We start from the raw sequence: 25,555 nt of genomic DNA on the forward strand, positions 1-25,555 counted from the left end.
TGTAAAGTGGCATAATATATGGTAGTATGGTGTTGTTGTCTCTGGTGTGTCTCAGACATTTATATGTTAGCATCTTTGTTTCAAGAGTTAAGAATTCACAAGTACTGAAAAACACCACTGCAAGTTATTGCATGGTGTGTCTGTATTTCCTCTTGTGCGTGTCAGAGTGCAACAGAGAAATTTAGAAAGAGAGGCGATGATTTTATACCTGGTCAGACACATCCACAGTCGCACCGTAATGATGATGACTGTGTGTTTTTGAGCATGTGCGAGTCTGAGCTCATGCAAGCATGTGATTCAGCGTGTCCTTGTGAGTATGCATATACGTATATACATAAGTCTGTGTCTGCTCATCTGAGCATGCAGCGGTAGTGAAAGTGTTAGTTGTGGTGATGACACAGACATGAGCAGAGCAGCTCTGACAGCTCCAGTCTAGCAGAGATAGTAGCAGCTCTGAAGTCAGCTCCAGGGCCCCAACAACACACACACTGTGGAAATAGTAATCGCTTTTCCCCTCCCTGCCAGCTTGGCCAAGGCTCCCAGTAGCATGCACACTCTCCAACCGCATCACAATCATTGGACGCTGACATGCGCAGCACGATGGGGCAACAAAAGAGAGAAAACACTCTTCTTATAGCTGCAAGGCAGTGTTTCTCCACAGTTGTTTCATGTGAAAGATGCAATGAGATTATGCAATTGACTTTGCAATAGGAGACAGCATATAATATGGAATGGGTGGATTTTTGGGGGGAAACCCAGCCATCTTATAAAAACAATTATAGTAATAATAATAATGGCCTCAGCCAATTTTTAGAGTTGATTTTAAGATTTTATAAATTACAGATTTAAGTACTTCATTATGTGTGCACACACCTAAACAAACCTTGACCTTGACCAACTAATATAGTCATAATAATTATTATTTGTAAAGGTTTTGGAAGACACACACACAACATCATCCTGCTGTTAGGGGTCTCAGATGAAAAATGCTTCTGGAGGATGTGGAAAAACAGTGCAACATATTTTTTTCAGATGTCTGCACCAGCTAATACACAGAGCCAACATTTTTAAAGGCTGTCTAGTGTACACTGCAAGACCTTTGCTTCAACTAGGATCCCTTTTCCTCCAGCTGACCAAAGCTGAATCAGAATATTAGTGAGCCTTCATGACTTTTCCTCTGTTCACCTTTACAACACACTAGTGATAGCATATCTGCTCCCGGCAGACTGACAGACAGACAGGCACAGAGAGAAGCAAATGCCCTTATCACTGCCTGCCATATGATGGGATTAGCTTGAGTGTTGTCTAACAAAGCATTAATGAGCAGTTTTAATTGCCTGCACGGCATACCCTGCCAAACCCTGCTTGAACGATACACACAGACACAGACACACACACACACACACACACACACACACACACGCTACAACACAGGGTTGTGACGCATATTTGTCCCATCTGAAATGGCGTCCAAGTGATACAGAATGTATTCATCACTGGAGTACAAACAGACCATTATTGCTGTCAGTCCGATACATCGGTGTACAATGTGACAGAGAAAATGGGTTTGAGGACAACTTTAACCTCCATTTACTCCCTCGCACAGTATAGAATAATTGAAATCAATAGATGTTTTTGATTATCTTGTGGTGCCGTATGCTGCAGCCACACTGCAGCCACAGGACTTCAACACTAACCTGAAAACCCCTCTGATTACAGCAGGGCAGAGGGCAACTTCTTCGAATTGATTCCACAAAAATACTACAGAAAAATGCAGTTTTATAGAGATATCCAATATCTTGTCTGATGGGTGACATGAACCTTCGTCAGTTTGTGATGAGGAGGCCTATAGCACACACTGGATCAGTAAACATGTAATAAACACAAGAGGCAACTTGCTCTACCATCATGCTACTTATAAAGGCCAATTCTTGAGGTTACATTAACTGAATGACAGATTACTCCACAATGAAACACTGCATTTCTGTTTTTTAAATTTGGCAAAATGCTTTCCTTGCATTTTGCAATGGTCAACCACATTCATAACAATAATAATAATAATAATAATTACATGTTTTCCTTTGCATAGACCACAAAATTGCATAATTTATTACTATAAACATCATACTCAGGACCACATTCTTCACTAACTGTAGTCTAAAAGGGTTAAACACATGCTAGCGACACTGTTAGGCTGTGCTTTGAGCTAAATGCTAATATCAGCATGCTAGCATACTCACAATGGCAATGCTTATATGCTGAGGTTTAGTAGGTATAATGCTTATATCATGAAGGTTATGCATTTCCATCCAAGCTCTACCATGTCATGTTTCAACATGGAGATCACAGAACTTAAATTTGCACATACTGTAGTTAAAAAGGAACAACCTAGTCTTTCCCTGCAGTTACATAAGTTTCTCATGACAGCAGTTTCAACTTGTCGAACAGTTCAGAAGACAAGGTCTGAGGATGTTGAACCAGTCACCATGATAGCTACATCCCAGAATGGTCAGCAGCCGTTGCACTCCACCGATCATGCTAATAATTAAGCAGATGGTGGCAAACTATGCTGCTGGTCTTACTGCACAGCACAAGAAGAAGCAGCATGTCTCTGTGAAAGCACAGGCCACACGATGATCCAGGAAAAGGCCAAAAGTATCACAAACTGCCCAGTCAACACAAGGTTTTAGGATATAAGGTGAGGAAAAGTGCTTTGAGGCAGCACTTTTACAATCCTGGATCTGACTGACCTTCTACCTAACAGCTTATGAGAGATAGGGAGCAGAAAAAAACACCAACAAAATATTGTCAAGAATGCCCACATAAAGCAATAGCAGGATGCCAGTTTCAGCTCAAACTGCAAAATCCATTAACATAGTAATAATTTTGCTCCAGCAGCAGTCTGAGGCTTGAACCAAATGGTGTTCTTCAGACCCTCTCTGTGTTATAGTGATGAATGGAGACAGAGGAGGCCTGTGTGACAAAACAGGGAGCGTGACTTCCAGCTGGAGACAGCTCCTTTCTCCTGGCACAAAAGAGTAAAGAGCCCCAAACAGAGCTCGACGCTCATTCTCTTTGCTCTCTTCCTCTCCTCACTTAGTCTTAGCTGCCCCTTCTTCTCTTCTCTTCTCTTCTCTTCTCTTCTCTTCTCTTCTCTTCTCTTCTCTTCTCTTCTCTTCTCTTCTCTTCTCTTCTCTTCTCTTCTCTTCTCTTCTCTTCTCTTAGAGAAGGTAGAGTGAGTGATTGCCATGCCAGAGCCTCAACCAATGAACCCATCCTTTCCCTTCCAGTCTCTGGGGCCTTTTGCCACACCACATTTATCACCAAATGTACCAGGAGCGTCAGCAGTGCGGTGCATCTCAAAGCTCGGAGGCGGCATCTTCCTCTACACTGAAGAGGAGAAAACAAATGGTACAAGACTAAGTATAATATCAAGGAGGCACATATTCCACCCATGAAGACAGTATGGTAGACACAGTGACAGTGCTCAGTGTCCCTTGGGTCTTGAAAAACATTTTTGAGCCAAAGCTGTGACACCCTGTGCTAAAACCTCATGATGAGCAGAAATAGGAGGCTTTCACTGAGTTCGAAAACCTTATCTGATCGTTGAAGAAGCTTTAATTAGTGTTCCCTTTGCTGTGAAGAACCATCGCCTCATCAACCCAGCGCTCTCTAACTCAGCCAGGTTGTTAACGGGCTTGTGTCTCTCAAGAAACATCATGTACTTGACACCGTTTTCCAAAGAGCACTACCCACACAACCGACAAAGAGCATAAAACTGCATCACATGTATGCCTGTTCATGGTGGAAGAGAAAACCAAAAAGGAGAGAAATGAACAGTTCAGTACCATGAATGTGAGAGCAGCTTGTCTGAGATTCAGCCACAGTCGTCGCTGTGGGAACACTGTGAAATCGACCATCACAAGTGATTCACATGTGTCTGCTTTCATGAAAGGTTACAGCACCACCTCAGAGCAAGATACAAGGGCCGGAGCACACCGTGTTATTTACCTGATGTGACACACATGTAGAGCTGTGACAGGACAGAAATGGCTGTGTCTTTGAAGTTTCACAGAGCTTCATTCTGGTGGTTACTGCAAAAATAGCTTGAATCAGTTTAAGTGGAAACAACTATGTCACCTCGAGTGGCATTATTGTTGGTGCCAGTGACGCAAAGACGACCAGATCACTTTCAGTTTTCCTCAGAGCCCAGAAACTACCAACAGCACAGGACACACAGACGAACGATGCACGTTCACTGAGGAGGTAAAGTGATGGACTTTTTATATGGAGAAGTAACACTTAGTATTGCTTTGTGCTGCTGTCAGGGTGGAGGGGGGAGCAGATAAAAAAATCTTTGGTATGTGTTGAGAAAAGCAAACTGGTTTGGTATCTCGTTTTGCAGTTTTTACAAAATGAAGGAAACTGCGCAACAAAGACGATGATGGCACATTTTCTGTCTGTTGATTTTTATATGATCAATGCAGTCAGCCTGATTTTGTGCTGTAAATTGGGCCTTTGTTTTCCTTCATTTCATTCGCTTCGTATCCAGTGGCAGACAGAATTACATAATGAAAGCAAGGAACCAATCTAAACACTGATGGTGTCATTATTCTATCGCCATTGTGTTGTACAATCAACATGTACTTCATACCGTTAATTTAAAGCAAAAAACATGTCCATTGCCAGTTTAAGAATAAAATCCTAAATAAAATAATAGTTCACATTGACTTAATAGGACTAAAAGAACACTTCAACTAAATGTCTAAATCTAAAAAAATCACATTAAGGACATGGCACTGCATGGCATTGCTGTAACTTTCCAAAACTGACAATCCCACATTCACACCTATAACTTTTTTACCAAACTATTTGTGGCACTTTTTGGGTGTGCGACCGATTGCAACACTATGAATGCTTTCCAGGGGGCGACTGTCTCAGAATGTGTGCTGTATGCTCGTGTCTAAAGATACCTCTCTGTGACAACTGGCTTTTTCACTCTGCCTTCCAGCGTCGCCATTCAGAAAAACTATAAACACTTTTGATCTCCGACGCGATTGGACAACGTATGTTACGACCTAGTTCTGTTCATGCGTAAGCCAACCCTATGAGTCTACAACCACGCTGTCTCCTCTATGAAGCTGCACTACTGTGCTAACAAGCTCACAGTGACAGCGCAAACATGCTGATGTTTAGTAGGTATAAGTTTTCATCATGTTCATCCTCTTAGTTTAGTGTGTTAGCATGTTAATATTTGCTATTTTTGACCTGGTGGTGGCTCTACATGAAATCACAACATGAATCACAAAAGTTATTAGAATTTAATTAATCTTTTCCACTGAAACTGAGACCCCTAAATATGGTCCTCCCTTCATCCCTTTAAATGCCTGTGCCTGTATACAAAACCCATGTTGGGGATAAAATAGTGATGCTAAAAAATCATACTTGAAAAAATGTCCTCTGTGGTCCAGCGATTCATTGCTCAACAGCACAACATCCAACCAAGGATGCATCATATGTCAGCACACCCCATCTCTCTCTCTCTCTCTCTCTCTCTCTCTCTCTCTCTCTCTCTCTCTCTCCCTAATGCTGTTTATGCAGAGAGGAAGAAATCTGATGTCATGCCTGCCTGCCCTTGGCTGTCAAGCCCTCTGACACACACAAACACACATACATACACAGACAAACGTTATTTACAGTATAATTACTTCCATGACAGTTCAGATGCAAGGCCATCAGTCAGTATTATCAAACTGCTGAGGCGTGTAACAGTCTATATATAATACAGAAGGAAAAATCTGAGCACTAGTACAGATTCACACACACCAGCATCGACATACCCACGTATACCCACTTATATGCGGAATGATTTCTTCAGTCGCATCAGAAAGAAATGTTGAGTGATGCTTTTTTTTTTTTCTTATAAATGAATCTGTTCTGAGATTCCAAAAATTCTGAAATCATAAAGTGACTTTCAATAACACAAACAACCCCTTGGAAGCAAGAACAGATTTTTCCTCATCGTAACCATTACCATTCAAATTAAGGCTAGCGTGTAGAATTTAGCAGGAAATAGCAGGCAAAGGATATTTATTTGGCTTTCTAAAGGCTACGGTTCCTATGCAAATCCAGCGTAGATGACTGAGTGATTGCACAGACTCTCTCCCGTCCTGCTGCTCTCTCTCTCTCTCCCATTCCAACCTGAGCCACCGGAGCAGAACATGCACTTGTCTTTGCTTCATGCCTCAATTTTAACGTTGCCGAGGGGCGTGCTGAGAAAAATCAGATGTAATTAGGCGGATGTTTGAAAGGCAGTCGGATATTAACATGGGTTTCACCCCTCGACATGGTGTTGAATGCCAGGCGCACATCTCCTGTAGTCACTTTATGTTTGCAGACAGATGTTCTTTAAGGCCCCCCGCCCCATCATGAAACTGTGGGACGAAAGCACTAATTGTGCACTTGTATGATGGAGATAATGTGGCTTGAAAAGAAGTCAGAGTAAAGCTTTTGTCCTGCTGTTTATTGCTTTGGGAGAAGCTTGATCATAACACCATGGAGGGCAGAGAACTACAAATTCATGAGCTACATGTCCAACCTTGTCTCCCACAAATGATTATTGCTGCCTCAATTATGTGCACTGACAACGTTTTCCCAGTCAAGGAGGTGCAAGGTCACTGTAGCGAACAAAAATATGGTGCAGACATTCAAGTCCCCTGAGGATGAATTGTACAAATGTTGTCCTGCTGGTAGGGGCGTCAGATCAGAAAATATTTCTCTGTGTTTGTTCTACAGGGCATGAAGAAACAATGGATTTTCTCCTTTATTCCGCAGGACTTGTAAAAAAAAATATCATGCATGCAGTTCATGCATGCAAGGGGAATTTAGGAAACATTATGTTTCTCTTAAAATCTGTTTCTTTTTTAAAATCTGGTCAGAAATAAATGGCATTTTGGCATGCTTAACCCCAGTCTTTTTCAGCATTGGAGTAATCTTTAAATTATGGGACTTTTCTTTGTTTGTATGTTTGCTGTTGCTACTTTTGCAGACATGGTTGATGACAACAATAATGTGTGCCAAGTGATCAAGAGAAAAATTGGATTAAAGTTATTTATAGATATATAACTCATCAAGCCCGAGACCATACTCTGCATCTGAGCACAACAGATTTATGGCTCGTTTTGGTCAGCTAATTATTTCTTTTCGGCTTAAAATATTTTTTATGACTTTATTACTTGTATTACTTCAGCATAAGCTTGCAGAGCCTCAGCTGAGTGGTGTGGTTACTGGTAGGAGTACAACTGACATACTGAAAAACCCTGAATAGGACATGCTTCGAAGAAAAATGGCAGAGACAGATTACAGATTAAGCGTGCCACATCCAGCTCTCTAACTCTCCTCTCTGTCTCCTTTCTCATGGTAAATGCTTTCCTTTTCTCTGTTTGGAGAAAGTAGTGGGAAACAGTGAGTCAGGCTGGAGTGCTGAGAGCTGGACCAGACTGCTAATGCTGCCCGATGAATTAAGAGTCGGTTCTGCTGGTTTACCATTTGAATGACTGGGAGGCTTGGGAAGGTAGCGGGCTCTGGACACAAAGAGATGCTTCACAGGCCGAATGCACTTTGCTTCACATCTACATGTCTAAATATTTGCTTCTAGGGACACAGCATGTTGTGTATAAGTGGAAAGACATTATACTGTACAGCAATACACGCACAAAAAAGTTTGTTGTTACATGTCTAAATGGACTTTCAAGTGACTTAATTATCATCATTGTAATTTTAACAAAAACAATTAAATCAGGTTTATTGTACTAATGTGGGCAAACTTGCATTTTTGCCTACTTCCAGCAATATTTTAGCAGACAATTGCTTACAAATTTTACAAAACACTATTATGGACCCAGGTGAAAAACCACAACATTTCACTCATCAGTGTTATTATAAATGCATTAATGCCTAAGAGACTTTTCCCTGAGGTTGTTTTCTCAATCAGCATTTGCTTCCAAGCTATTGCCTGATTATGTATGCATCTATCAAAGCCCAGTTGCATGGCAAGAGTCCACCTAGTTCAGGAGGTAGAGCTGTCCATCATGTTTCTGCCACTTCCACGGTGTTTCCATAATTTCCTCTGAGACGTGAGATGAGTGGTGGTGCTTCACGTAGCTTGACGTGGTTTTATAGTCCCCCAGTGATCAGCCTCTAGCTGGCAGGTTACTGGTTACTGGTCTGCTTGTTGTACACAGTGCATCAGGTCAATCAGGGCAAAGATAAAGAACATGCAAGCTTCAACTGACGTATGGAGCTCATTAACCAGTCAGTCTGTGCTCATAGAACTAGACGTACAATGTGTAACCACTTATTCTTCTTTGTAGTGATTTTTTCACAGAGTGACTCTGATTGTGGGTTGTTGGGAGCAGGACGGTTGTGTGATGGAAAAGTCAAAGCAGGTGAGCACTTTATTCCCGCTAGGCGCCTTCACAAGCCTTGTCATCAGTGAGGCGAGCCCATCAACCAAAGCCTGATTACAAAGAGAGTACTTTAGTGCAGCCTTACAGGAAACCCACTGAGGATGCTATTTATAGAACATAAACGTTCAAGTCATATTTCAGAGTAACTTTTCAAATCCAAACGGCAGTTTGTGATTGTGATTGTGATTACTGTGACGCGTCTCCAAATTAACCAAAGAGGCCATATACCCAGCATGGTATCTGTGTATTTTGTGAGTACAAAGTCTTATGATTTCCAAGGTCTTTTACACCTCTAACAGGAAAATTGCTGTACCACTATTTAAGCAAAAGACTAAAGCGTGCAAATAATATCAAATGTCGAGATATTTTCTGTGCACATTGGCAAACAAACCAGGTGGTAACTGTATCACCTTATTGGTTGTGTTTGTGTTTTAAGATGTACGACTTCAGTTGATGGGATTGTGTTTGTATATGCAAGGATGGTACACACCAATACCGATCCTGCAACACAAGTAATGCAACTAGCTTATCAGACACGAGGGTATTTAACATTAGGACGGTTTAAAACTGAACAAAAAAGTAGATATGTTGACTAAAATGAACCACAATAAAGTTTAATGATCCCTCCCTGAAGCTTAAGACATTATAAGAAATGTTTCAAACACAAATCACAAAAACAAAAGACGTTAAGGATCTGCGTGATCCAAATAGCGTGGAACTGGATGCATCTGCTAATGGCACAATTAATCATACAGGCCACCGCATGTGTCACATACTAGATCAACACATTCTTTTCATCTCCACATGGCACGAAATTCCCCTCTCCCACCGACCTCGCTTCCTTTTCTGCAGCAGGAATATCTCCAGGCAGCCTTGCAAGACAATGGTGCACAATTACCCAGAGCAAAAGGCACTGTGGCACTGACAAATGTAGTTTTTACTGAGCAGGAGACATTATGTTCTCACATCAGAGTTAAATACCTCCTATTTATCTCAGCCAAGGCAAGGGAGAGAAAAGAGCAAAAGAGAAAAGGAAGGCAGGGAGAGAAAAGTCAGAGTGATCAAGACAGACAGAGTGAGGGGGGAGTAAGCCGTGAGCTGTGGAGACATTGCAAGATGTTCCATGACAACCAGGCTGGAGGATTCTGAACCATTTCGTCCTATGTTCCTGTTAGGAATGTCACATGCCAAGTGAGGAACAGCACAGCAGCTGCGTAATGACCTCTAGCTTATTTCTCACACAGAGATGAATGGCACAGGCTATTTTGTGAATTGTAAAAAGACGTAATTCAGAAACACTGCTAGACATTTTCACTTTATACGAGTCACCGTCAAGACTTCGATCAAGGCTGAAAAGTTTCACCACCTGCCTCACTGCAGAAGTTATGTTGTGTATATATAGTAGCTATTGAGAGGAGAAAAATTGTGCCTTTGATGCATTTTTAGTCATGAAGACTTCTGCTAACAGGTAATGTGTGTCAAGGAAGAAGCTCTCATCATCAAGCTAACAAGATATTGCCAATAAAGCAGTGAGCTCAGTCACAAATAGCAATATACAATGAATATTTATATGAAAACTACACATATTTCTAATAAAGAAGACCATAAAGACTGGTCAAACGTAAAGAAATATATAAATAAGGGGAAGCAATATGCATACATAAGTACCCATACTGCTCTGCAAGCAAAATAATGAAAGCAATATAAATAACTAGAAATCCCAAAGGCATTTTTGCAATCTATAACCCTCACCCCCTCTGCCACGGGTATATTTATACCCACAAACACTAATTTGTGGGTGTAATGCATGCAAGCTCTTTTACATGCACAAAAAAGACAGAATGAAGGAAAGAAAATTATTTGCATTTAGTGTATCTGCATTTTCAGACTGATTGGCCAAATATTGATAAGGCCTTCATCATAATTATTTTTCTTTTGTTTCTACATCTGCAGTTTTTTATTCATAGAAATGCAGTGTCAGCATTTGCAAAGTCATTGAGGAAAAATATGAGACATCATTTTTCTTCTAATAGGAAGCAATGCAAGAGAAGTCAGCTGCCAGAAGGAAACACAACCATGTGTCACATTTGTCCCAAGGTCCTGAGAAACATGGAAATCACATTAACCTTAACATCATTATAAGAGAAAAATTTCTGTTAGAAAAAGTTCTTGCTCTGTGTAAAACATGACATGACAAATAATGCATTTCTCCATTCCTTGAATTGATTTGTTTTTGTTTCATTATTCTTACAAACAAAATTCAGACATATAGGAAGATTGATGTGTTTTCCAGGTTCTCCCTCCATACCTGCCATCTTCATGTGGATTTCTTCCTCGTGCACCAGTTTCCTGACAGAGATCCTTTTGCCGTTGCCCTTGACCACAGTGCTGGCTTTTGAACAGGATTTAGACCCCAGGCGCTGAACTGTGGCAGCCTACTGTTCTTAAATAGTGAGGATGGGTCAAATGCAGAGGACAAATTTCCCCACAGGGATTAGTAAAGTACAGTTTAAGTGAAGCCCTGGAACAGTGCCTTTTTGTCACAGCTTGTCTCGTTTACTTGGGGGTTCAGAAAAAAAGCAACCTCAATGCAGTTTTGAAATGTTGCTATATGTTGACATGATGTTTGTTGGGGTGAAGCTGCTGCCTCCTCATTACTACCAACTGACTCATGAATCAAGGTGTTTGTGTTGACTGTGACCATTAGTTTGGAAAGGGGTCATTTTAGGGGTCAGGGTTATTATTTTGCTCAAATAGCCTCCTTAGGCCCTGTCTTACTGGCTAGGTGAATTATAGCCTTTTTTTTTTTTTTTTGCTCAGATTTGGACCACTGCCCATATTTTACCGTCATTCACAGCAAGAAGAGTGTGACATAGATTCTTAAGCACAAGATCAGCCCCTTCACATAAAAGGCTATATGGTGCAAATGAACTGGCAATCATGTTACAAAAACAAAATGTCTAGGATCTTGTGAAACACTGAAAAGGTGGTTGGTTATTAAACTTCAGCGTGCTGAAAACACATAAACAACCTGAACACCAGCCTGAAATATAGCTACACGGTTCCTCGGTTCACTAGCGTGGTACATCATATTTATAATGTTATTTGATTCCAAAAAAACTAGATGCACCTTCCTAACAGGTGATATCAAATTGAATGTCACAGTAAGGTGTGACGGGATATCTGGAGCAACCAATTTCACAGTGTAGCCTGGACTGCCTGTCTCTGTGGTCTATCGTTTGTGAAGGTTATTCAAATAAGACAGAAATGCCTTATAGACATGGCTTCTCTTTGTGTGTTTGGTCACTCTCGGGCAATCAGAGGCGCCTTCTCTTTGTCTTGGTGAAGCCCAGCTGTGATTGTGTAAGTCTGGCTGCAGTAAATTAGTGAGGGTCATTGCAGGTTCAAGGTCAGTGAGTGCTCAGAGTGAGGTTGAATGGAAGAGGTTCAGCTCCATCTCCACCTCACCCAGCCCCCACTGCAAGAGCAGCCACTGTGATTGCAGGTAATTACCTCTGTAATGTGTGATGTTTCAGGGGGGTTTACTGTGTTTGTGTGTCTTTGGCCCCAGGCTTATTTCTCTCCAATATTCTCAGTACTTGCTGTTAATCTTTCGCTTAGAAGATTGACTGGACATAAAAATGCAGAGCAGCAGACAAAGTGAGAATAAAAAAAAGAAAACAGTTTATTGACAAAATACTCAAACTTAAGGTAAACTGCTGGTGAGACTGAAAAACTGGGAGTAGAGGCAAAGAGGCATAACTGAGGCTGGACATGGCTGGCAGGCACTGGGAAGAAAAATAACATGGGGAAAGTCCAAAAGCCAATGAGGCAAACAAAACAGATATCCAACACAAGCACAGTCCAGGGAAACAAAGCAAAGTCCAACAATCACAAATTACCAGAAAAATACCCACAAGGGGATACGCTCGACACAGGAGGAATCAGGACAAATTGGCACCCAGTGGTGAAGGAAGCCAGGCCGGTCTGATGAGCCTGATGCGAAGCAGGTGCGCAGGTGATTCAGCAAGACACAGCAGAGAGCGGAGGAGACCACGCCCAGCCTCAGACAGACAAGGCAACAGACAGACAGAAATAACACAAAGAGAAAGGGGAAAGGGAAAACGCTAGGAACAGACAGGGGAGCAGATCCTAACACTTTCTCTTTTTTTTCCTCTTTTATTGTCAAAGTATTTATTTATTTATTTTATTTTCCAGTCAGTTAAATACTTACCATTTCCTGACATTTTGCTGCAATCTCAATACAATCACCATATAGACTCCTGCCTCTGTGGAAGTTTGAAAACAACTATTTACAAGAAAATAAGTTTCCTTCATTCAAATGTAAGCATGATTTTATCTTGCCTTGGGTAAATTGTATGTTGTTGTTGCCATTTTCCTTTTTTGTTTATCTATGTTCTTTGCAATTGCAGCTATATTTCAAACAGCAGCTATACTGGCTGCTACTGTATAAAAAAAAAGCCTACAGGTATATACTAAACATACAGTGGCCGCTCCTAGAAAAACTGACATTTGGACAATGTCAAGTCTTTCACACAATGATCAAATTCAGTACAGGAACGCGTCCTTTTATAGTCTCTGTGTCACTGTGTCACAGTTTGAAAGGCTCTGAGGGCTCTCTGTGAGCTGAGGCATAACGCAAGAGGAGCTGAGGGCGATGGGTTTTCGAAAAGAAAGCTCTCATAGTATTCAGTCTTTAGCATTTAGTGCATTTCATAGTGCAGTGGGTACCGGGGGCTGGAGGAATTAATCCATGGCCCCTTTCATAAAGTTAGTGAATGCCCTGAGTGGCGCTAGGAGAAAAGCACAAGGCCCAGCCGCGTTGGGAACTGATGATCCATGATGCCTTTATGCTATGCTGGTCTGCATCACTATGCCTTCTTCTTCTCCCTCTTCATCTGCTGTAGCTGTATCTGCTGCGGGAGAAAACTTGACTGCACTTCATGAATACAGAGAAGCTGTCTTAGTTACTACCAGAAAGCATCTGCTCAAAGCTCTCATAGCTGAAAGTTCTTTGTCTTTATTCCAGTCTGGCCGCACCCTCACTATGCATGTAGGTGAACATTGAGCTAATTGGGAAAGTGTGAAAACAGTAAAATTCAATGATAGAAGCAATTAAAAGACAGAAAAAATATCAAATGTGTTGTGAAAATGAAGTCGTAGGTCATAGGTGCAACACAGTAATTCATCTGTATCATCAATTGCAGCTGTGGAGAAACACAATAGTAATTTTCATATCTACGACATATGGAGCACTGCATTGAAGGATTGTTAGCAGGGATGCAATTCCACAATCAGCGTTCGGAAACTCAAATAAACTGGTGGACAGTAAAAATTGTTGTGATTGAGTGATTTAGGACACAGCCAGAGTGCATGAGAGTAAAAATAAAAAGAGTAAAGTACATAACATCCCAATGGTAAATTAACAGTTACCTATAATGTTGCATAACCGACACACCATCTTCAGACGGCGAGTATAATGGCTCGACTAATCCCTGGTGCACACGAGAGGATTTTCAAGTCTTAACTGATTTAAAAAATGTGAGACCACGCATTGAATACAATATAGACTGATTTAGTAGATTTAATATTTTAATCATATGAATGAACACACCAAAGAACATGCCTTTTATACTTCTGAGTGGTGTTTTGAGACAGAAACTCACATGATCGAACATGACTGCAGAAAAAAAAAAAAAAAAAAAAAAATCTGGCGGTGGCTATCGAGCTCATTCCAACAGAGCAGCCCCCAGCTCAGTCATGGATCTCACTGCATGACCCAGACCAAACGTGGCCCTCAGCACTGTCCTCTGTGATGAGCTATAATGTGCTGTGTGATAAGTAAGCCACACGGCAGCTATATGGCTGCTGCCCCTCTCTAAACTGGAAGTACAGGAAGAAATCCATCATGATGTCAGTTGGTTGCAGTTGTTTGTCCAGTATTTTGCACCAGAAAACAAAAAATGTGAAAAAAGGAGGGGAGTTAGAAAATAAGTTTCATCGTTAACATCCAGCTGGTGACGCTTCCCAGGCAGCTCGCTGACATTGATGTTCCTTTCATCCTGCAGGATTTAAAGTTGTAAATACCAAACATGTTTGATATATACAGGATCATTTGGGAACACCCCCACAATTGTTGGGTGGGCCCAGTTGGATCCACAACCTGCGATACTGTCAAAACAGCTACTGTATAATTAATACCTACTAATAATGCTCAAACAAGGCTTTTTGAGGAGTCGATAAAAGATGCTTGTCAGCAGCTGTGTTTATCCACATTCGCATACCACGTCAGAAAAGGTTGATGGAAGTGGCTAAATTTTAAAATGCTTCCTCAGTTGAGCAAATACTTTTTCAAGCTCACTTGAGGTGGTTTTTGCCTTTTTTAACTCACGTGACTGAGCAGCTGTTTGGTGGATGGAACAACAGTAGATGGCAGATCAAAAAAGTGCTCCAATGTTTTTGGAGTTAGGAAGATCCAGTCAATTTAGGGATAGAGGATTAGAACTTGGAAAATACATTTATATTTTGTGGTACTGTTTCTGTAAAGAATGAGGATGTTCTTTTCTTGCTCATTAATGATGAAGCATCTTGGTGTTCAATTGCATTTCATGTGCTGTCCAAAATGGTCACTTTGTAATTACATATTGTACAGTTTCAGCTTCACTGTGGCTGACTGCAATGGGATCCCTTGCGGAAATATTTTTCTAGTTGTTTAGATTAGATAATATTTGTAATGAGCTGAGTCCTTTTTTCTGCTGCATCTTACATGGAAAATACCATATATAGAAACTAGCTAAGAAGATACTGGTATTTCATCAAGCTGTGTTGCTGTTAACCCCCTCCCCCACTTTAACTCTCTTCCCCCATAGCTTCTCTGATTTCCTTCTGGCTTGGTATGTCTAGATGCTTTAGCCATCTTTTCTTTTTATTTCCTTCTTTCTTCTTTTCTTTCTCTCCAGTGAACCCTACTGCAATCTATGTTTATGTTAAGAACACAAGTGAGAGAAGTGGCTTTATTGTGCACGTGTATTTGGTAGCTCAGTGTGCTCCCCTAAACAGAAACACTTCCTCTAAATTTCACCATTTTTAGACCCACTGACCCATTGTTGCTGGATTCTGAAAATCAACCAAGGCGAACAACCTTTTCCAAGCTGAAAGGCTACAGTCACATGTTACAAAACAGTACACTTGCAGTTATAGCCTCCATCACAAAATACACAGACAAAATGCTTCCTTTTGCCGTTCATGCCCATGTGGATCATTTATGATACTTGAGCTCTTTGTGGTTTGTCAGGCTCTGTGTAACTTAAGTCTAGACAAGTCAACTGTGCTTCACTCAAGAAGGATACACTTATTTTCTAATCCACAGAGCACAATTTGAGTTCGGAAGAATTGTTAGCTGACATAAGCCATTTCCTTCATTTCAAAGGGTTTCTAAAGGCTGCAAAGCCCCCAGATCCTCAAATGACCTAAATGCGAGAATGTGGAGAAATGTCATTGTAGTTGTTCAAAGTGTGGTTCTATAATTTTTATCATCATGTCAGACAACCTTATATACTACATTTTGGATGTTTGATGCTGGCAACAGCCTGACAAAGGTGGATAGTCGGATCCATTAAATACAATACTCCCTTTATACAAATGTGCAAGAGCGAAGGCAGTTTTCTTCAAAAATAATTTGATCTCGCTGGAGGACGAATCATTTAAAAGCCTGTTGTGTTCAAACAGCACATCAGTAAACCTCAATCTATTTTACTCAATAGTTTTGGCCCCATGGGGTAAAAGTACTGGATAATTGTTTCATTTTCCCATTATCACAAAGTAATATCAAAATTGACAATTAATTTTTTCTATTATGCAATGCATAGACATAATCATGAAATCATCAAACATGACTTCCCAATGCCTGAGGCACAGCAAGTGAGATGGCAGCACTGTTCATTTTAATGATCTCATGCTGCACTTAACTCATTTGTTTGTAGGCTGCTGTATTTTTCCAGGCTCATGGGACCTTTGCCAGTGTGCAGAATCTACAGTGGTTGGGAGCTAATATACAGTATGACATGGAGTGGATTTGTCACATATTGTAAAGTACATATCTCCAGTCGAAAATCTGACCTATGCTGGTTAGATATTATCCCAGACAGGATGATGAAATGCTGTGAGTCACCAAAGAGTCTCACTGGTCTCTCAGCACACAATCTGCTTAAATCAGCACAGCCTGAATCTAAATTAAATTAAAAGTTTCTCATGGAGTGACTTACGGGTCATATGTGTAATCAGGCAACAAGTGGCTAATCAGTTCTGACTCAACAGCAGACCATGCTCTTTTCACTAGTAATTATGGGAGGAGAGGTGTTGGTGAGGCACCAAAATATAAGCCACGTCTAACAGATTCTGAAATGACATTTAAAACAGAAATCATGTCTCAACCAGTTCATCCCCAGAAGTCTATTTTTAGTCCACTTCATTAGCACTGTGCCTGTCATACACATCCCTGCTGTAAGTCACACCCAGTGACTTATAGCGCACCCACCCACCTCAACCCTGAGTAGTAAGCCATGTAAGACATGACTTGGTGATCGAGCAACTACAGAAAGTACTGATGGGTGGCAAGTTAAAGGAAAACCCTCAATAAATTGAGTAAAGAAGCAAATACTTTCACATCCAATTAGTGAACACCTTTGGGAGCAATGGTGCTTTTTTGGTGGCTACAGCTTACTGACAGGTGTTGGTCCTCAGCTTCATGGTGTTATGAGCTCACAGAAGGAGCAAAACCAGAAGTAAAAAGATGGAAAACAGAAATTTATCTCAAAAATATCACCTCACCCCATTCAGACTGATCAGCCTCCAGACCAAAAAACAAAACCATCCTGTTAGAAATTACAGAGGATTTGCACCATTACATAAAAAATAGGAAATTTATCCACTTAACTGCCTTAAGGTGTCATTTAATCCACAGAGTCTGAACCAATACTTAATTCATACATACATACATACATACATACATACATACATACATACATACATACATACATACATACATACATACATAATTGTGAACAGAGGCTCTTTAGGTTGGTGTGTGGTCAGGGTCAATGTGTCAGACAGCTTTCCCTCTGAAAACTGTTAATTAGTAGATCATTGAGGTCATACAGGTGATTGCTGTGCGATTCACAGCCAAACCATACACCCCAATACAATTCAGCATGTTTGATGAAGTTCAAAGCATGATTTTTGCAATTTTGGGGTTTTATCCACATGGTTGAATGCACATGTTGTAAGTCACTTTGCATAAAATGTGTCAGCTAAATGAATGTAATGAATATTTGTGGATCAACTGTGTGTCTGTCTGTACTGTACTGACCTGTACTTCTACATGATTTCTGCTGGAACTGATTCAGTCTCCAGTGGACCAGAGGATCCGGACTAGCCTGACTGCCTCTGACTCATGAAGAGAGAGAGAGAATGGAGAATATGACCTCAAGTCTCCCCTCCATCCATCCTTCACCATTCATCCATCCATTCTTAATGGGATACTCTAACCTGGTTGTTTAACACACATTAGCATCAAAGCTCCCCTCAGCTGGAAATCTGGCTTTGGAAGCTTTTGGCTTGTTTGGAGGCCATTATCATATATGTCTGGAATCGTATTTTGTTGATTTGAAACAGATGTAAAATGCCTGGTAGTGATATGAATTAATTAATATTAATTTGTAGAAATGTATATTGTATGTACATATATAGTGCAGGGTCTTACTCAATTATTTTCTAACCTTATATTCACAAGACCTATACAGGTGTAACTAATAAAATTAGTAACAGCTGCATTTTATTTATATTGGCAATGGGCTTGCGAGGACCAACCCATGTACAACCATGCCCCTGACTCTCCGCCAGTGAACGTATGCATGAAGAAGGTCGGCTGAGTGCAGAGCGGTACCTCTCCAGACATGGAGTTCTGACCTGCTGCAGCCACAGTCAAACCAACACCTTCTTCTCTGCTGCAGCTGCTGAATCAGCTCCTTAAATTTGTCCCATTCTCACACAGTATATATAATTTGTAATATAATAATCTTTTTGTTACCTCTACTAATGTATGCATCACAGTTTAATCTGTTGAAGGAACAGAATGGATACGAAGATATACAGCTCCCAATGACAAACAGCAGCTTAGAAAGATGGTTAAGACTGCTGTTGTGTTTCAATTTTGTGCAGAATCTACAAGTTAAATGTCAGTGGTTTAAAAAAATGCCATGTTGCATAACAGTGGAGATCCACAAACCATTTAACATTCCCATATAAAATACTGCAGCCCAGTGCAAGTAATGAGGTAACACAAGTTTCCATGTTTGTTTATCTGTTAATGATGAATATACATTCACTGAGGGCAAAAGGAAATGAAGTGCTGCTTGACACTGAGTTCATTAATCTGTAACAAGAAACAGTGGGGGAGAGGTTATTGAGAACACAGCTCCCTGCTGTTAAGCTGTTCTGGTTGGCAGACATAATGATGTTAGTTTTACATTAACTTGATAATATTCTGTCCCAGAGGCACTAGAAAATATGCGTCCATCAGGGAAGATTGTGATGACATGAATTCTTAACTGCTGTTGACAGTGTACTCATTTATAGTAGATTTTCTTCCACGTCTTTTTCATCATCTTCTCCTTCTTCATCTTCTTCGAAATTCTGTTTTAGTTGCATTTTGCTGCTCAGATACAGATTGACTTTGCTGGCATGCAGAATTACAAACAACAACAGGCAATTTTTTTTTTTCCATGACGACTGCCAGCTTGTTGTTCACATTATGAACCATTTGAATGACAACAACGTGTTGTGATTCCTTTTTCTGTGTCCTCAACAGTTTATCTTAATTAAAAATAAAACATATGTACATAATACAAATAGTAAATTAATTTGGAATTGTAGCAGTGAAAATAGAAGTTAGTACTAAGAAAAGCAGTATTTGTTCATATGAATTAATAATTTCACATGCATATAAAGCTCATTTACTGAAATCAATTTTTTCTGGAATCCCTAAGTGGAACTGGTGCAAACGATATGACATGAAGCTCTTTACATCAAGCATTGGTGGTTCAGTGGTGGAATTCTCACCTGCCACGCGGGAGACCCGGGTCCGATTCCCGGCCAATGCAATGACTTCTTATACTTTGTTATACATCAGCCAAACCTTTTCTGGAATCGCGAAGTGGGACTGGTGCAAACTCTATGACATGGAGCAATCCATATCAAGCATTAGTGGTTCAGTGGTAGAATTCTCGCCTGCCACGTGGGAGACCTGGGTCCGATTCCTGGCCAAAGCAATGACTTCTTATACTTTGTCATACATCAGCCAAACCTGTGCTGACAGGTACCTCATCTTGGCATTGCAGGGAAAGTCAGGGGATCCCAAAACTCAAGAGGATTAGTCCCAGTGGGACAGTGAATTCCTGGGCATAATTTAATGGCAATCTAGTCTATCTTTTACTGAAATCAAATTTTTTCTGGAATCCCTAAGTGGGACTGGTGCAAACTCTATGACATGAAGCAATCCATATCCAGTATTGGTGGTTCAGTGGTAGAATTCTCGCCTGCCACGCGGGAGACCCGGGTCCGATTCCCGGCCAATGCAATGACTTCTTATACTTTGTCATACATCAGCCAAACTTGTGCTGACAGGTACCTCATCTTGGCATTGCAGGGAAAGTCAGGGGATCCCAAAACTCAAGAGGATTAGTCCCAGTAGGACAGTGAATTCCTGAGCATAATTTAATGGCAATCTAGTCTAACGTTTACTGAAATCAAATTTTTTCTGGAATCCCTAAGTGGGACTGGTGCAAACTCTATGACATGAAGCAGTCCATATCCAGCATTGGTGGTTCAGTGGTAGAATTCTCGCCTGCCACGCGGGAGACCCGGGTCCGATTCCCGGCCAATGCAATGGCTTCTTATACTTTGTCATACATCAGCCAAACCTGTGCTGACACATACCTCATCTTGGCATTGCAGGGAAAGTCAGGGGATCCCAAAACTCAAAGAGGATTAGTCCCGGTGGGACAGTGAATTCCTGGGCATAATTTAATGGCAATCTAGTCCATCATTTACTGAAATCAATTTTTTTTCTGGAATCCCTAAGTGGGACTGGTGCAAACGATATGACATACAGCTATTTACATCAAGCATTGGCGGTTCAGTGGTAGAATTCTCCCCTGCCACGCGGGAGACCCGGGTCCGATTCCCGGCCAATGCAATGACTTCTTATACTTTGTTATACATCAGCCAAACCTTTTCTGGAATCCCTAAGTGGGACTGGTGCAAACTCTATGACATGAAGCAATCCATATCCAGCATTGGTGGTTCAGTGGTAGAATTCTCGCCTGCCACGCGGGAGACCCGGGTCCGATTCCCGGCCAATGCAATGTCTTCTTATACTTTGTCATACATCAGCCAAACCTGTGCTGACAGGTACCTCATCTTGGCATTGCAGGGAAAGTCAGGGGATCCCAAAACTCAAGAGGATTAGTCCCAGTAGGACAGTGAATTCCTGAGCATAATTTAATGGCAATCTAGTCTATCTTTTACTGAAATCAAATTTTTTCTGGAATCCCTAAGTGGGACTGGTGCAAACTCTATGACATGAAACAATCCATATCCAGCATTGGTGGTTCAGTGGTAGAATTCTCGCCTGCCACGCGGGAGACCAGGGTCCGATTCCCGGCCAATGCAATGACTTCTTATACTTTGTCATACATCAGCCAAACCTGTGCTGACAGGTACCTCATCTTGGCATTGCAGGGAAAGTCAGGGGATCCCAAAACTCAAGAGGATTAGTCCCAGTAGGACAGTGAATTCCTGAGCATAATTTAATGGCAATCTAGTCTAACTTTTACTGAAATCAAATTTTTTCTGGAATCCCTAAGTGGGACTGGTGCAAACTCTATGACATGAAGCAATCCATATCCAGCATTGGTGGTTCAGTGGTAGAATTCTCGCCTGCCACGCGGGAGACCAGGGTCCGATTCCCGGCCAATGCAATGACTTCTTATACTTTGTCATACATCAGCCAAACCTGTGCTGACAGGTACCTCATCTTGGCATTGCAGGGAAAGTCAGGGGATCCCAAAACTCAAGAGGATTAGTCCCAGTAGGACAGTGAATTCCTGAGCATAATTTAATGGCAATCTAGTCTAACTTTTACTGAAATCAAATTTTTTCTGGAATCCCTAAGTGGGACTGGTGCAAACTCTATGACATGAAGCAGTCCATATCCAGCATTGGTGGTTCAGTGGTAGAATTCTCACCTGCCACGCGGGAGACCCGGGTCCGATTCCCGGCCAATGCAATGACTTCTTATACTTTGTCATACATCAGCCAAACCTGTGCTGATTGTACCTCATCTTAGCATTGCAGGGAAAGTCAGGGGAGCCCAAAACTCAAAGAGGATTAGTCCCAGTGGGACAGTGAATTCCTGGGCATAATTTAATGGCAATCTAGTCCATCATTTACTGAAATCAATTTTTTTTCTGGAATCCCTAAGTGGGACTGGTGCAAACGATATGACATAACGCTATTTACATCAAGCATTGGTGGTTCAGTGGTAGAATTCTCGCCTGCCACGCGGGAGACCCGGGTCCGATTCCCGGCCAATGCAATGACTTCTTATACTTTGTTATACATCAGCCAAACCTTTTCTGGAATCGCGAAGTGGGACTGGTGCAAACTCTATGACATGAAGCAATCCATATCAAGCATTGGTGGTTCAGTGGTAGAATTCTCGCCTGCCACGTGGGAGACCTGGGTCTGATTCCCGGCCAAAGCAATGACTTCTTATACTTTGTCATACATCAGCCAAACCTGTGCTGACACGTACCTCATCTTGGCATTGCAGGGAAAGTCAGGGGATCCCAAAACTCAAGAGGATTAGTCCCAGTGGGACAGTGAATTCCTGGGCATAATTTAATGGCAATCTAGTCTATCTTTTACTGAAATCAAATTTTTTCTGGAATCCCTAAGTGGGACTGGTGCAAACTCTATGACATGAAGCAATCCATATCCAGCATTGGTGGTTCAGTGGTAGAATTCTCGCCTGCCACGTGGGAGACCCGGGTCCGATTCCCGGCCAATGCAATGACTTCGTATACTTTGTCATACATCAGCCAAACCTGTGCTGACAGGTACCTCATCTTGGCATTGCAGGGAAAGTCAGGGGATCCCAAAACTCAAGAGGATTAGTCCCAGTAGGACAGTGAATTCCTGGGCATAATTTAATGGTAATCTAGTCTAACTTTTACTGAAATCAAATTTTTTCTGGAATCCCTAAGTGGGACTGGTGCAAACTCTATGACATGAAGCAATCCATATCCAGCATTGGTGGTTCAGTGGTAGATTTCTCGCCTGCCACACGGGAGACCTGGGTCCGATTCCCGGCCAATGCAATGACTTCTTATACTTTGTCATACATCAGCCAAACCTGTGCTGACACGTACCTCATCTTGGCATTGCAGGGAAAGTCAGGGGATCCCAAAACTCAAAGAGGATTAGTCCCGGTGGGACAGTGAATTCCTGGGCATAATTTAATGGCAATCTAGTCCATCATTTACTTAAATCAATTTTTTTCTGGAATCCCTAAGTGGGACTGGTGCAAACGATATGACATACAGCTATTTACATCAAGCATTGGCGGTTCAGTGGTAGAATTCTCGCCTGCCACGCGGGAGACCCGGGTCCGATTCCCGGCCAATGCAATGACTTCTTATACTTTGTTATACATCAGCCAAACCTTTTCTGGAATCCCTAAGTGGGACTGGTGCAAACTCTATGACATGAAGCAATCCATATCCAGCATTGGTGGTTCAGTGGTAGAATTCTCGCCTGCCACGCGGGAGACCCGGGTCCGATTCCCAGCCAATGCAATGACTTCTTATACTTTGTCATACATCAGCCAAACCTGTGCTGACAGGTACCTCATCTTGGCATTGCAGGGAAAGTCAGGGGATCCCAAAACTCAAGAGGATTAGTCCCAGTAGGACAGTGAATTCCTGAGCATAATTTAATGGCAATCTAGTCTATCTTTTACTGAAATCAAATTTTTTCTGGAATCCCTAAGTGGGACTGGTGCAAACTCTATGACATGAAGCAATCCATATCCAGCATTGGTGGTTCAGTGGTAGAATTCTCGCCTGCCACGTGGGAGACCCGGGTCCGATTCCCGGCCAATGCAATGACTTCGTATACTTTGTCATACATCAGCCAAAACTGTGCTGACAGGTACCTCATCTTGGCATTGCAGGGAAAGTCAGGGGATCCCAAAACTCAAGAGGATTAGTCCCAGTAGGACAGTGAATTCCTGGGCATAATTTAATGGTAATCTAGTCTAACTTTTACTGAAATCAAATTTTTTCTGGAATCCCTAAGTGGGACTGGTGCAAACTCTATGACATGAAGCAATCCATATCCAGCATTGGTGGTTCAGTGGAAGATTTCTCGCCTGCCACGCGGGAGACCTGGGTCCGATTCCCGGCCAATGCAATGACTTCTTATACTTTGTCATACATCAGCCAAACCTGTGCTGACACGTACCTCATCTTGGCATTGCAGGGAAAGTCAGGGGATCCCAAAACTCAAGAGGATTAGTCCCAGTAGGACAGTGAATTCCTGAGCATAATTTAATGGCAATCTAGTCTATCTTTTACTTAAATCAATTTTTTTCTGGAATCCCTAAGTGGGACTGGTGCAAACGATATGACATACAGCTATTTACATCAAGCATTGGCGGTTCAGTGGTAGAATTCTCGCCTGCCACGCGGGAGACCCGGGTCCGATTCCCGGCCAATGCAATGACTTCTTATACTTTGTTATACATCAGCCAAACCTTTTCTGGAATCGCAAAGTGGGACTGGTGCAAATGATATGACATGAAGCAATCTATATTGAGCATTGGTGGTGCAGTGGTAGAATTCTTGCCTGCCACGCGGGAGACCCGGGTCTGATTCTTGGCCAATGCAGTGACTTCTTATACTTTGTCATACATCAGCCAAACCTGTGCTGACACGTACCTCATCTTGGCATTGCAGGGAAAGTCAGCGGATCCCAAACACAAAGAGGATTAGTCCCGGTGGGACAGTGAATTCCTGGGCATAATTTAATGGCAATCTAGTCTATCTTTTACTGAAATCAAATTTTTTCTGGAATCCCTAAGTGGGACTGGTGCAAACGATATGACATAAAGCTATTTACATCAAGCATTGGTGGTTCAATGGTAGAATTCTCGCCTGCCACGCGGGAGACCCGGGTCCGATTCCCGGCCAATGCAATGACTTCTTATACTTTGTTATACATCAGCCAAACCTTTTCTGGAATCGCGAAGTGGGACTGGTGCAAACGATATGACATAAAGCTATTTACATCAAGCATTGGTGGTTCAATGGTAGAATTCTCGCCTGCCACGCGGGAGACCCGGGTCCGATTCCCGGCCAATGCAATGACTTCTTATACTTTGTTATACATCAGCCAAACCTTTTCTGGAATCGCGAAGTGGGACTGGTGCAAACTCTATGACATGAAGCAATCCATACCAAGCATTGGTGGTTCAGTGGTCGAATTCTTGCCTGCCACGTGGGAGACCTGGGTCCGATTCCCGGCCAAAGCAATGACTTCTTATACTTTGTCATACATCAGCCAAACCTGTGCTGACAGGTACCTCATCTTGGCATTGCAGGGAAAGTCAGGGGATCCCAAAACTCAAGAGGATTAGTCCCAGTAGGACAGTGAATTCCTGGGCATAATTTAATGGCAATCTAGTCTAACTTTTACTGAAATCAAATTTTTTCTGGAATCCCTAAGTGGGACTGGTGCAAACTCTATGACATGAAGCAATCCATATCCAGCATTGGTGATTCAGTGGTAGAATTCTCGCCTGCCACGCGGGAGACCTGTGTCCGATTCCCGGCCAATGCAATGACTTCTTATACTTTGTCATACATCAGCCAAACCTGTGCTGACACGTACCTCATCTTGGCATTGCAGGGAAAGTCAGGGGATCCCAAAACTCAAAGAGGATTAGT

The 25,555-nt window shown here is 41.8% G+C and overlaps 10 non-coding genes across 10 annotated transcripts; all 10 read left to right on the forward strand.

The window, feature by feature from the left end:
* The first annotated feature begins 20,053 nt into the window (after nt 1-20,053).
* On the forward strand, nt 20,054-20,124 carry trnag-gcc (transfer RNA glycine (anticodon GCC)). Its single transcript has one exon. It is a non-coding gene; the product is annotated as a tRNA-Gly (tRNA).
* Nucleotides 20,125-20,361: 237 nt separating this feature from the next.
* Nucleotides 20,362-20,432, forward strand: trnag-gcc (transfer RNA glycine (anticodon GCC)). The gene has a single exon. It is a non-coding gene; the product is annotated as a tRNA-Gly (tRNA).
* A 407-nt stretch (nt 20,433-20,839) lies between these two features.
* Nucleotides 20,840-20,910, forward strand: trnag-gcc (transfer RNA glycine (anticodon GCC)). Its single transcript has one exon. It is a non-coding gene; the product is annotated as a tRNA-Gly (tRNA).
* Nucleotides 20,911-21,147: 237 nt separating this feature from the next.
* Nucleotides 21,148-21,218, forward strand: trnag-gcc (transfer RNA glycine (anticodon GCC)). The gene has a single exon. It is a non-coding gene; the product is annotated as a tRNA-Gly (tRNA).
* Nucleotides 21,219-21,455: 237 nt separating this feature from the next.
* trnag-gcc (transfer RNA glycine (anticodon GCC)) lies at nt 21,456-21,526 on the forward strand. Its single transcript has one exon. It is a non-coding gene; the product is annotated as a tRNA-Gly (tRNA).
* Nucleotides 21,527-22,072: 546 nt separating this feature from the next.
* trnag-gcc (transfer RNA glycine (anticodon GCC)) lies at nt 22,073-22,143 on the forward strand. The gene has a single exon. It is a non-coding gene; the product is annotated as a tRNA-Gly (tRNA).
* A 405-nt stretch (nt 22,144-22,548) lies between these two features.
* trnag-gcc (transfer RNA glycine (anticodon GCC)) lies at nt 22,549-22,619 on the forward strand. Its single transcript has one exon. It is a non-coding gene; the product is annotated as a tRNA-Gly (tRNA).
* Nucleotides 22,620-23,641: 1,022 nt separating this feature from the next.
* Nucleotides 23,642-23,712, forward strand: trnag-gcc (transfer RNA glycine (anticodon GCC)). Its single transcript has one exon. It is a non-coding gene; the product is annotated as a tRNA-Gly (tRNA).
* Nucleotides 23,713-24,733: 1,021 nt separating this feature from the next.
* On the forward strand, nt 24,734-24,804 carry trnag-gcc (transfer RNA glycine (anticodon GCC)). Its single transcript has one exon. It is a non-coding gene; the product is annotated as a tRNA-Gly (tRNA).
* Nucleotides 24,805-24,901: 97 nt separating this feature from the next.
* Nucleotides 24,902-24,972, forward strand: trnag-gcc (transfer RNA glycine (anticodon GCC)). The gene has a single exon. It is a non-coding gene; the product is annotated as a tRNA-Gly (tRNA).
* Nucleotides 24,973-25,555: the final 583 nt, after the last annotated feature.

The sequence above is a fragment of the Chaetodon trifascialis genome, chromosome 3, assembly GCF_039877785.1.
Source record: "Chaetodon trifascialis isolate fChaTrf1 chromosome 3, fChaTrf1.hap1, whole genome shotgun sequence".
NCBI classification, from domain to species: domain Eukaryota; kingdom Metazoa; phylum Chordata; class Actinopteri; order Chaetodontiformes; family Chaetodontidae; genus Chaetodon; species Chaetodon trifascialis.